Below are 13,150 nucleotides of genomic sequence, written 5' to 3' on the forward strand. Positions count from 1 at the left end.
GCAGGAGAAAGCCTCCTGCAAAATGAGCATGTGACCTCAGAAATAATTTCAGAGGACTTCTTGTTCACCACTCCTTTATTTGTCATTTGGTTTTCAGTATCTTAAATAAGGCTCCTGGCTTTCAGATGCATTTTGTGCAATTACCTTAAACCAAGCATAGACTTCAGCTGTGAGATTGAGGTTGCACTCACGAAAATGCATATAAACTTAACGAAAAGTAGAATTAGGTGTACACACATGGGCACATACTTTGTCTCTGCTTGCCAAGCTCAGATTGGGCTCCCTGATGAGGATCAACAACATTATAGTACCCAAAGGTAAACACAGGGATGGAGGGGTGTTGATATCTTAATGGCCCAAACAACATTATAATATCCATATGAAAACACCTTTTTCTCCATGGCTACAGTAGATAGCATTTTGCTTGCCTGCATTTGGACAAGTCACCAGTGGATCAGGACTGATGGGCTGTGACCTCTAGAAGTTAATACGTTACACAGCAATAGCATAAACCAGTCTTAAGGTAGCAAATGCTGGAATGAGTGCTGACTCCAGGGGGGTCCAAGTGTCTGAATAAGCTTCCTTGTTTCACAGTACTTGGGTTATATTGCTGTACTGTCATCACTCCTTGAAGATGTCACTTTCACCACCCTCCATCCCCACCCCAAACCAGGAAACCTATTTGGGATAGCAAAACCCTCCTCTGCTGCTCATGAGGTATTTCCTCTGTTGTTATTAGGATGGCTGTAAATTGGAAGGTGGCATGAGGAGGCTGTAAGCATGCTTGGGAGCTGTAAGTGTACTTGGGAGCAGCAGGGTTGGTCCTCCAGGTGAACCACCTGCCCCACTGCATGCCACAGAGAGACAAGAAGTTGCTCTGCATGTGAAGGGGGAGGAAAAAGAGGGAATAGCTTTGCTGGGGCCAGATAGGCAGGCTAGACTGCTTCTTTCATAAACTGTGCCAGCTTAGATTAGCTTGAAGTGACTATGAAACTGCAGCCTAAATTAAGTTTCATCCCATGTACCCAGCATTATTCATAATCCCTAAGAGGTAAGAAGTCGGTTGGAGTCTGAGATGGTGTTTAGTTATTTCAATATATTGCCCTTTTTTTTTCCTAGATCTCCTTGTTTGCCTCTTTTTTCTAACTAATAAGCTAGACTACAACGCCTTAGTATATCCTCACATTACATATCCTTCATCCTACATACCAGTGGTAGCAGGGATCCTCTGGAAAAGGAAGAGTGCAGTCATTCCATCAGAACACTGATCCTGTTGTTCAGAGGAAACCTTCCTGCCAGGATGTGACTGGCAGCAACAAGGTCTGGGTTCAAATTGAAGGGAGTTGCTCACAAAGTGGTGACTTGAGACCACACCTTGGACAACTGGGAAAATTATACTGAACCAGCTAATTTCTCCTTTTGGCAAATATGAATCAGTTAACAAAGTTCTGGGTTTGATTTGGGTTTTTTTTCTTTTTTCTAAGAGAGAACAAAAATATGACCGGGAAGATAACGGAGTGATAGTAACTGACTTAGAATTGTTCTTTGATTATAACAGTTCATAGCCTTCTCCTCTGAGGACGTGATTTTTAGGCTAGATCTTTTCCCATAATCTGCTGTAAGTGAAAGCTAAAATTTGCTGTGCAACACACTGCTGTGTAAAGTGATGCTCTGTGAGCTGCTCAGCTCTCTGCCTGCCATGCCTCTTGCTGCTTCATCTCCATGGGTCCTGTCAGTTCTGCTGAGAGCCCCTCTGCTCTCAGCTGGCTGCTCCCAAGCCAGCACAGCCACCCAAGGGACTCTGCAGCTGCAGATCTTCTGCAGTGCTTTAATGCTGAGAACTACCCACAGCCATCAGTTGAACTGAACTGAACTGAATGGGGAGCTGGGCATGGATCTTCAAGGAGGCAGGGAAAGTGTTATTTTTCTGCCTCCTAAACTGATACAGTCTGTAGGACAAACTATCATCCCCTCCCAAGCTAGCTAAGCATAACCACTACCCTTGCACCCATAGCTGCACATGAGCTATTGCCTTAGGTTGCGACAGCCACTTACCCAGATAAATTTCACAAAGCTGCAAATAAGTTACAAAACTATAAATATCATCACTACAGCTACAAACTTTTCTCTAATTTGTAAACTCTGTTTCTCAGCAATGTCTCTAAAGTGTAATAACACAATGTACAAAAGCCATATTTAGGGCATGTCTATTCAGGCTTTCTCTTTGCCTCCCCCTTGCCTCACTGGATGGCAAAAGAGCCCTTTTCTGCTGGGGTTTCCCTTCCTGCTGGGGTTCAGAGGTGTCTGAGCAAGAGGTTATTGATTTTGGGGCCCAGCCATCACATTCAGGACACAGAGGGACTGAATTAAGGATCATTCTGCTGTCCAAGTGTTTTCACTTTATGTTTTTTTAACATAGAGTGCCTGGTCATACAGGAGACAGAAACACAACTCCTTCACAAAGCAACTGAAATCCTTATCCCACTGATGTTACAGCTGACACCTCTGGCTGCTGTTGGGTTTAACCTGGCCACTTCAGCTCATGAAAGCAGCCACAAGCTCAGGAATCCTAAACACTTTTGCTTGGTTTTGCACCTCTCTCTCTCCAAAACTGGAAGCTTAGAGAATAAAACTACACAGGGCGTCCTTTCAGCTCCCTGCTGCAGCTTCGCTTTTATGATGGCGTTAGCAGGATCTTTCATCGTCCGCCTCCCCAGAGCGTCCTCTTCATGCCCACACAGCTCATTCCTATTTGAAGTAAAACGTAAAAAGCTGTTTGGCTTTGCTTAGAGCATAGCTGGGAATTACACGCTCAGATAGCATGATGGAAATAAAGCCAGCCTGTTCTCTTTTGCAGGAGGTAGTGACACCCTGCTCACTTCACCACCGTGGAAAAGGAGTTTACCCCCCCACCCAGAGCTGCATTGGAGAACTATTAGCCCCATGTCCCCAGGGAGCTTTGCCAGAGGCCTTCCAGTGGAGAGCTGCTGGATAAAAATGTTTTAAAGCCTAATTTTGTAGTAAGACCTTGGGGAATTTTTGTTGTTTTGGTTTGGGTTTGTTTTCCTGCCTATTCCTCTCTTCCCTTTCTCAATCATTAAGGCTTTTCCAAGCCTTAATCCAATAACTGAAATGTTATTAAGACCTTCATTGGCCATTTTCTTGTTACAGACTGTTAAAGAAACCACACTCATCAAAATTTCCTTCCCTGACTTTTCCACAGCCTGTTTTCTGATCATACTGTTGCTTACCAGATCACTGCAGAACCACTGATTTAACTTTGAACTTCTGGTGCCCTCAACATCAAAAGGACATGGAACTGTTGGAACAAGTCCAGAGGAGGGACACGAAGATGATCAGGGGACTGGAGCACCTCCCATAATGAAGACAGGCTGAGAAAGTTGGGGCTGTTCAGCCTGGAGAAGAGAAGGCTGCTTGGAGACCTCATAGCAGCCTTCCAGTATCTGAACAGGGCCTACAGGGATGCTGGTGAGGGACTATTCATTAGGGACATCATAGGACAAGGGGTAAGGGGTTCAAACTTAAACAGTAGAGGTTTAGCTTGGATCTAAGGAAGAAATTCTTTACTGTAAGGGTGGTGAGGTACTGGAATGGGTTGCCCAGGGAGGTTGTGAATGCCCCATCCCTGGCAGTGTTCAAGACCAGGTTGGATGAAGCCTTGGGTGACATGGTCTAGCGTGAGGTGTCCCTGCCCATGGCAGGGGGGTTGGAACTAGATGATGTTAAGGTCCTTTCCAACCCTAGCTATTCTATGATTCTATGATTCTGTGATACAATTTTAAAAAATGGACAAATTCCTATCTGTTTTGTTGGCTCAGTTGCTATATTCTATTTTGATTCCATTGAAAAACCTCCATTTAGGAATAAGTGTTCTGAATCCTGGTGTTGTTATGAGATGACATCAAACATCTTGTTTGTCAACAATAAGACAGATATTCTAACTTGAGTACACAAACAACACAAACACAGCTCCAAATCCTTACTTGGGCACTTGAGAATCATGGAGTGGTTTAGTTTGGAAAGGGCCTTTAACAATCATCTAGTTTCAACTCCCTGCCATGGGCAGAGACACCTTCCACTAGACCAGGTTGCTCAAAGCCCCATCCAGCCTGGCCTTGAACACTGCCAGGGATGGGGCAGCCACAACTTCTCTGGGCAACCTGTTACAGTGTCTCAGCACCCTCATATTGAAGAATTTCTTCCTTATGTCCAATGTAAATGTACCCCCTTGTAGTTTAAAACTGTTATCCCTTGTGTTATCACTAGAGACGCTGGTAAAAATTTTGTCCCCCTCTTTCTTGTAAGCCCCCTTAAGAATTGAAAGGCTGCAATAACGTCGCCCCAGAACTTTTTCTAGGCTCAGCAATTGCAGTTCTCCCAGCCTGTTTTCACAGGAGAGGTGCTTCCTCTGATCATCTCTGTGGCCCTCCTCTGACCCACACCAACAGGTCCATGGCTATCTTGTGCTGAGGGCCCCAAAGCTGGATGAGGAACTCCGGGTCAGGTCTCAGGAGAAGCCTCAGGCATCTGGAGCTTCCAAGTAAGTCAGTATGCAAAAAAAAAACAACCTACCCCAAAGAAAACAAAACTCTGGAATTGTCAAATTATGTATGTATGGATAAATACACCTATTTTGGAGTCTGTGTTACATCCATCAAAAATTATAGGTTTAGCCATGCTTAATCTTCATTCATTAGGAAGGAGTGAGGTGTTCATAAAGCAGTAGGGTAACAAATGGAATTGTCAAGATCTGTATTAGACAGCAGTTTGGTATATGTAATGTATAAATGAATGTTTAAATGTATATTATTTATACATTTATATTATATATACATATATATGCATTTATAGATATACATTTATACTATAATATATAAATGAACATTATTTTATAATTTTGTAAGGAGCCACATTAAAACTGAAAACATGGTAGCAAGGTGTTTTAATTTGCAGTGACACTTGCAAATACCATTCTTTCCTGAAGGGTTAAAAATGCCACGCCTCCAGTTGCGCAAATACTCCCCTATGACATTAAGATCTCACAGAAGGGGAAGGTTATACCTGTGCTGGGGTGACCGTGCTCTGGAGGCCTACCTGTTGTTTAAGGTATGCTGTGAGCTTGGCAACAGTTCAGCTGGGATTGGGCAACCAGACAGAGAAAGGTTTCGGTAGGAGTGAGCCAAAGCTGTGGTGGGGAAGGGCATGGACACCTTCTGTTTTTTGTGCATAAATATTTGCAGGTGGGAGCTGACCATGCTCCCTCAGCAGGGCAGGACCTAAGGTTATTTTCTGCATGTGAAAGAAGGAGGACCAGCACTGAGCACCCTGAGAAACCTCCACGGAAGCAATGACTCAGGCCACACTGGCTGCTGCAAGATCCACAGCTGGTCATTCTTGTGCACACCTACAGAGTCTGACTCAAGCAGGCCCTTGCTTTGTAACCACTGGGGTGTTATGGTGTGTCAAATGCAAAGTATACATGAACAAGTGAAATGTCACTCTCTGACCTTTCATTTTCTCTTGGAAGCTGCAGACATGTTTCAAAATACATCTTGAGTGAAAGTTTGCAAAGATTTCCACATGCATTTTGGTTCATTAATGGTCATTAATGTGGGTTTTTGTGACACTTGGATTTAGAACACCAGCCAATGCTGTGAAAGCATATCCATAGTTATCACAGGCATCGATTTAATGCATTTTAGAATGATTTACACCTGTATTTCTTATATTCCAGTAAAAGAAAAAACAGTATGTACACCTCTGGGTTATTTTAATATTTCACCATATTATGATTAAGTATAAAAATTAACCAAACCAATGTATTCTTTTAAATCTCTATGGACACATGCCTATTTCCTAAAGAGATAGTTGTCTATATGCTAGACCCTTTGTGACGATTAAGGCCTTTCTGTGATAACTTGCATTAGGAGAAAAGACGGGTCTCTGCAGGACTATTGTTCTCCCTTGTCATGTGTCTGTGTTGAGGGGAAGGTGGAGAAAAGGTGGGGCTCTGTTTGGCAGCCTGCTCTGCTGGAAATGAGAGTTGTGCCAGATGCCAGCTGCTGCAGGGAGAGCTCCTGCCATGGGGCCAGAGGAGGAACCAAGCATCAGTTTGCTTTCTGGGCTGTCCTTGAAGGAATGTGGCAGCACACCACTCTGTGTAGCAAACCCACAGGAAGCTTTGTAATCTCGTTATTCTAGTCTGCAACTGTGAACAGTAGGAAATGAGTTGTCTTTGTAAGTTAGAGGCACTCCATATTTATTTTTCCAAAGGTACTCTAAGGACCTACTTTGTATTCCTAATGCCCTGCTAATTTTCATGCTGTACATTTTCTGGATACCTGCAGATGAAGAAAAGGGAGTGTTTCATTTTAATTATGTAATAATTTATACCCCTCCCCTACACTAAGATTGCAGGGTGAGGAGAGCTGGCAAGCCAGGAGAAGACAGAGAAATAAAAAGGTTCCAAAGGTTCATCAACCACCTCATGTCAGGTACAGTGTGTTTAAAGCACGTGTCAGGCTTTTTACCTTCATGTTGTCCTTTAGGGGCCAGCAAACAGCAGGTTCCTATGAAGATTCATGTAGCACCAGTACAGGTGGCTAGAGGTAGGATTAAGATGTAATTAACCTCATGCTGGAGAGGAAGAGGGGAGGAAATGAGAGAAGAAAGGTTTCATAAAGCACCTTGTCATTATGACCCATGTTTGCAAGTGATGTGAAAGATTTGGAAAAACCAGTTGGAGCCAGTAGGAAACCTTTCATTAATATTCAGTAGGCTTTTGATTGGGCTGGTGATGTTCTTCAAATAATCCATATTTCCTCCACCCCTCTTCACTGACCAGTTTATCTAATCCCTTCCTTACTAATTCAAGGAGAGTTTTTCTTTATTCTATTTATGTTTTGCTTACAGGAGCAGGGTAAGGAAGGTGACTGGAACCGTTTCTAAAGACGGAAGCATTACCCTGTCTTGTCTACGTGACTGCATCTGTCCAATGACCCCGTGGTGAACCAACTGTGTACTTCATCTCAGCCTGAGTTCTCCTGGATTAGTACCACTGGACATCTCTGGAAGACCTCCCTTTCTCTTCCTTTGACATACACAGCTAACCCGTATCTTCTGGAAAAGAGCAGCAGGATTGATCTCAAGGTATGTTAGCAGAAAGAAAAGTATTACTGTCTTGTCACTTGTTGATATCAGGGTGTAAATCTTCGTAATATATGGAGAGTTTAGAAGCCTTTGCTGGCCTCAGGGGGATGTGTGCTGGGGAAACCACCTTTGACCACTGATGGTGTCATGACATGACGGTGGCTAGAAAAAGTTTATTGTGCATGATGTCAATTCAAATATGCTCAGAAAGAATTCCTTATGGTAAATTATACTATTATTTACCTCCTCACACTTGTAACCTAGGTATGAATTATATATAAGGCTTTATGGATGTCAGTCTTCAGACTTAATCTGCTTCTTCATATGCCCTCCTCACAATAGCATCCATTACAGTTCTGTCCTTCTGGGGTATGAGTCTCAAATTAATGTAACTCAGGGATTTCAGGTTCATGAGGTCTACATTTGGAGTGGAAATGAATAAAAGGAAGGCCTTTGGGGACACATGTATTAGTTTAACAGTATGCAGGTATCCAGGTCCCTGTTCAGTTTACAGGTAATTCTAGAGATGATACAGTATGTTGAAGTGCCTTATTTTTTCTAGAGAATTAACAAATATAAGTGTAATATTGGTGAGCTTTCATATGGATGTAAATCTTTTTGTGCTCTGAGGTGTTGTGCTAAGGCAATCACAAATAGTGCAACTCAATGAAAATAGCAGCAGCACCACCAAGCCTGCTACTTTTCTTTTTTTTTTCCTAAGTACATAGTATTTGTCTTTATCTGCAGTGTATTAATTTTTATTTAAATACAGAACCAAACCCTGTTTTCATTTCTGTTGCTATCAATCAGGATTAACTTGAAAGGTGCATCAGATGGTGCAACTGTGAAATGAGAATTACGTAACTATAAAGTTCTACAAAATCTATGCTGTTACTCATGTATGCTGAAACTTGAAAATGAAACCTTGAGATGTCACTACCTCCTGACCATGGAAACTTTCTAAATTTCACTGAAAGACTGTACTGAAAAAAAATCTATTTAGAAATGGTAGAAGTTTAACACAGTGTGTGAACTAAAAGATAGCTGTGGACATTGTTAATAAAGCTTATCTCATACGTGTTAAATATTTATAGAGAGGACTGTAAGTAGATATAATTCTTCTGGTTATAGCCTCACCATATTATATACATGAAAATAGAAATAGCCTCCTAGAAATAGAAACCCTGGTATTCAGTATTCAGTACAGACATAGCTCACTTGCAAATTGTTTTCTAAAGGCATTTGGTTACTGCAGGGACTAACTTCAAGAGCAACTTCAGCAGTTAGTAGCTGAAGCCCCACATGACAGCCAGCCTTTCAAAGGCAGAAGGCACTCCTCGCTTCCATTGCTTGCAGAACCATCCATGCATGCTGGGGGAGAGCTGGGTATGATGCAGTATCCAGAGAGCTGGAAGGAGCAGGCTGTTTGCAACGGTGGAGCCACATAGTGTTGTGTGTGGTGTAAACAAAATTGGGAACATGCCATGTCCACACCTTACAGAGAGGGGAGCTTTCTGTTTTCTAAATTGCTGCATCACCTCTGCGATAGTCCTGCCCTGTCTGTACCCCATTGACTGGAAAAGTGTCATGCCAAAGTCAAGTGCTCTGCTATGGCTTCATTTCACTTTCAAATGAATTGTTTCCAGTTCTGTGAAAGTTATTTATGCAGAAGGTTCATTAATGTTCCCTTTCTGTTAGTTCTGCTGGGCTGAGCTGCCCAAGAGCTCTACTTTTCTTCCATAAAAATCCTGAAAGAGTAGGTAATTCTAAGCATAGTACAACTTACTTTCATTAGTGAAGGAGGCAAAAAGGGTTTTAGTGCTACCAGCATCTGGAAGGCAATGAGTCGCTTCTCTGAAATGCTGCTTTGACAACCTCAGGCTCTCCTTGGCATGGCAAACAAAGCAAAAACCTCACAGTGAGGAATAGGTGTAGCTGGGTTTACCCAGCTCAGTACAATGAAGATACATTTACATAAATTAGCTAATGTTTTAATTTGAATTTTATTTGTAAGCTGGTCCAGACTGCCCAAAGGCTTTTTTCTGTCATATAAAGTGACACAGGTTTCAAGGATAATTTTATATTTTCCCTGGATAATGGTGTTATCTTCTCTAACTCTGTTCTTGGATGAGCATGACCTATGCAGCTCTTTTGATTTTGGGAAGCAATCTTATATTAGCATCTTGCCTAGGAAGGTTCTCACCACAGCTGAGCCCAAGAACACAACTGCCAGCCCACTGGGTCTGTCCAGGTAAATATTCTTTCACTAATGTCAGTTTAACTGCAGACTAAGACTGGGGTTTCAGATCTTGAAAAAAAGAGTGCATATAAGAGGATTAGTAGAAAAGAGAGGAAATAGAAGTCTACTTGTCAAAAATATACAGAAAAAAAATGGTAGGGAAAAGCAACAGTCTTTCCCCCAAAAGCAAACTGTTGGGAGAAAAAAGAGGAAGGATAAGCATGTAATCAATACTTAACCTTTTTAAAAAAAAAATCCCCAAAGTTCTGTGGTGCTTACATTCAAGGCTGTGTCAGCATATTATAGAGACATATCAGCTTCAGTCTGGGTTATGTCTGCCATGTCCACTTTTAGCCACATTTAAAATAACCTGGTTTTAACTTCATAATGGCTGTGTCATTCACAGAAATTCCTCTTATTCTATCCTCATCTTGGTTTTAAACCATTTCCCCATCACTGTTCATGTACATCACATTCCCCGCTCTGCATGTGTGCTCTGAAATCCTGTGTAAGGCAAAAGGACCTCCCCCGGTATGACAGTGCTAGATCTGCCCTGTGACTCCTGAGCATCAGTGTTGGGCTGACGATGCATCATACATCTGCTCATCTCTGTGCTGTGCTGTCCCTCTCTCCATCTTGCCCCTTTCTAGATCACACCACAGTTTGAAGGCAGCAGTGCAGAGTCAAGCAAATTAGCATTTTCCATGCAGAGACTTGGAAAGAGCCTCTAGTGTTCTCCATCACACTCCTAATTTATTTTTCTGGGCATCTTAAGGCCAAATGCCCTCCTAACCTTCACTTACTTCAGGAAGTTTTGGGAGACAAAATCACTGAAGGGATCTATTTTTCAAAACAGAACAGGTTGAGAGACAAGACAAAGGGCAAGTTTCAGTATTTTTACATATACAGGAGGTAATTACCTGGTAACTCAGAAATAGTATGAGCTGTCTCACCTAAAGCTACATAAACCTGTGTCTGTATCCACATGCTCTTTCAGATGGCTTCTTTGCCATTTTGTTTTTGGATAACTGGTATCTTTTTGAGGTCTTTTCTTGGAAACCCCTATTGATATCACAGACTTCTTACATGTAAGTCTCTAAAGCCATGCAGAAAGCTAAAATCTCTGTTCCAAAAACCCCAGGTTCCCCAGGGTAGGAAGTGTCTTTGCTCTCTTCTAGATGCTGCACAAGTGCAGTTTGGCACTGAGTCACAAAGGAGGTTCCTCAACATGACACCAGATGAGTAAGAGAAAAAGAAAGATGAACCAGAAACTTGTCCGTGATTTCCTATGTGATTATGGGCAGATCCAAGCACAGGATCTTTGTTCTCCCTTGAGTGCCCCATTCATGAGGTCACAGTGCCTTTCTGAAGCAAACTCAGCCTCTTCAGGGGTATTTGATAATACTCTGTTAGTCTTGTCTAGACCAGCAATGATGGGATAGTTGTTCAAACCTACTCATGGGTTTTATTTGTTATTTTGACATGTTCCTCTAAAACTGGTATCATCTGCTCAGTTATTTCAGGTTCTTAATACAAATAAGACCTGTAGGGCCAAATCCCAAAACAACTTTCTGAATGAAGGGTGCTCTGGGACTCAAGGAAATGATCTAGCAAGGCCTGAAATTCTCATTTTCCTTTTCTTCTTTTCTCCATTTTTTTTTCTGTAGATAGCAAAATAAAAATTTTGTGAGCTTGAGGCTATGCAGCTCCAGCTGCCATAATTACATAGCCAGGAATTTTGCAATTGTACAGTAAGTCAATTCTCTTACAGAGACTAATGGTTCAATTGTAATTTCTAGATTGCTTAGGATTTACAATGTGTGTTTGCTACTAACTAAACGTAACAACAGTAACTACTGTTCACAGTCTTTTTCTTCTATAAATTCGGGTTTGTTATTTTTGCTTTGGTTTTTAAGCTCAAATCTGGTTTCCAATTCTAGGACAGTCCTCAAACAGTTAAATTGCAGGAAGAGATACATGCTAGACTAGAGAGAAGGCTTGGTTAACCAGTGCATGTTACCTACTGATGAGTTATTTATTTGTTTTTTCAACATAAGAAAAAAATTCTTTGGTATTAGACTTGTCCTACTAGATTCCTTACGTGTTCAGTTAAGTTTAGACTATAAACTCAAATTCCTGAAACATTGCAGGCCAGTTTTAGCAGAAAAAAATGTAACCTTTAAGGTTTGATTCAGTAATACTACTAACAGTGAAGGTGAGGAAAACCAGGAATAATGTTTTGAAGATTGTGTAAGAGCAGAAATGTGAAATTACATTGGTGATTATTTTTTTTTTATTTTTAAAGGTCTAAACTATTTTAGAGCAAGGATTTTGTGATCTGACTTAATTTTCTTAGGAAATACACTGAGGAGGCTCATCTAAATGGAGATGAAGCTATACAGACAGGAAAAGGATGAAAGCAGCCCAGGTGGGCTGAACATAGTCTCAGAGACATTTCATGAGATTGGCAAATACTCATAGAGCCCATCTCCAAACTAATGCCATTTGCCTAAAAAATGAGCACAGCACCCTTACCGTAGGGATTACAATGCACACAAGAAATGCCCCCTTGGCCCGTTTTTGGGAGATGGGCCCAGTGCCAAGGAGCTTGGAGAAAGACAGGTTCCTGTGTTGAATCTCAGAGTGTGCTCACTGCATTTCACCCTGCTATTTCATCAGCCAAATGAGATTGAAGAACTGGGGCCATGGGCAGTCAGTGCTGCTGGCACTCTGGAGATGCATAAGATTATTATTATTTCAGTGATTAGTAGGCTTTCACTCTTTTGCTGTGTTATATAAAAAGTGAACATAATAAGCAAATACCATTTTGTTGTTTTGTGCTTTGCACCTCTGCTCAGGTGTGGTCACTGTAAAGCATTAGTTACAGCTGAGGCAAGGGAACTTCTTTCAGGTTCTTGAAATATCTGGAGATGCAGATTGCTAATGATGCAGACAGGGGAAAGTTTGGGGGTTTCCACAGAGGTTTTGTGCCCATGAGTCTATTTCAGGATAGGAAGGAGTTCATTTAGATTGAGGTGAGATGAAAAATGACTGAATAGCTGATGAACAGAGCCATGAAATCAAGTTCCCATGATTTAACAGATCACCATTCATTCCTGAAGCTATGGTAACTGACAGTGAGCAGTGTCAGAAGTAATTCGTTTGCAAAAGGAACTATGTAAGATAGCCTATTTATTTTCATGAGGGCACAAATTAGGAATATGCATGTGGCTCAGAAAACCAGGGTAATAAATAAACAGTGGCAACTTAGTCAACACAGAAATTAGAGATCAATGTTTTGCTTCTACAAATTTGTGTATTTGTTCCTCTACCTACAGCTACGACAGCCAGCTGTCTCTTGCCCTTCAGCATCTGTACATGTCAGGGATGGAGAGGAAGGAATTGAAAGCAGCATTCTTAACTCAGCTGAGAAGATGGGAGTTAAGGGGACGTGAAGGGAGACCTCACGTTCTCAGAGTGAGAGATGACAAAATTACAGATGACAATAAGTGTGCTGTAATGTTAGGGTAAATGCATGGAAATAAATACTTTCATAATAATGCATAAGTCTTGGTACAAGACACAGGTGAGTGTTTACAGTAACCTTTCATTCATGTAGTGTAGAAAGGGTGAATGCATCCTTTTTCTTTCTGTTACTGGCAAATGAACCAATGTCTGAATATTTCAAAATATTTCCAACCCTGCCTGGGATGTGAGTTTCTTGCTGACAGCTACACCATT

At 41.6% G+C, this 13,150-nt stretch overlaps 1 long non-coding RNA gene across 1 annotated transcript; it reads left to right on the plus strand.

Moving 5' to 3' along the window:
* Nucleotides 1-5,075: 5,075 nt before the first annotated feature.
* LOC115947227 (uncharacterized) lies at nt 5,076-12,936 on the plus strand. The gene is made up of 3 exons (XR_004081167.1): nt 5,076-5,127; nt 6,934-7,170; nt 12,748-12,936. It is a non-coding gene; the product is annotated as an uncharacterized lncRNA (long non-coding RNA).
* The last annotated feature ends 214 nt before the right edge of the window (nt 12,937-13,150 follow it).

The sequence above is a fragment of the Melopsittacus undulatus genome, chromosome 1, assembly GCF_012275295.1.
Source record: "Melopsittacus undulatus isolate bMelUnd1 chromosome 1, bMelUnd1.mat.Z, whole genome shotgun sequence".
NCBI lineage: Eukaryota > Metazoa > Chordata > Aves > Psittaciformes > Psittaculidae > Melopsittacus > Melopsittacus undulatus.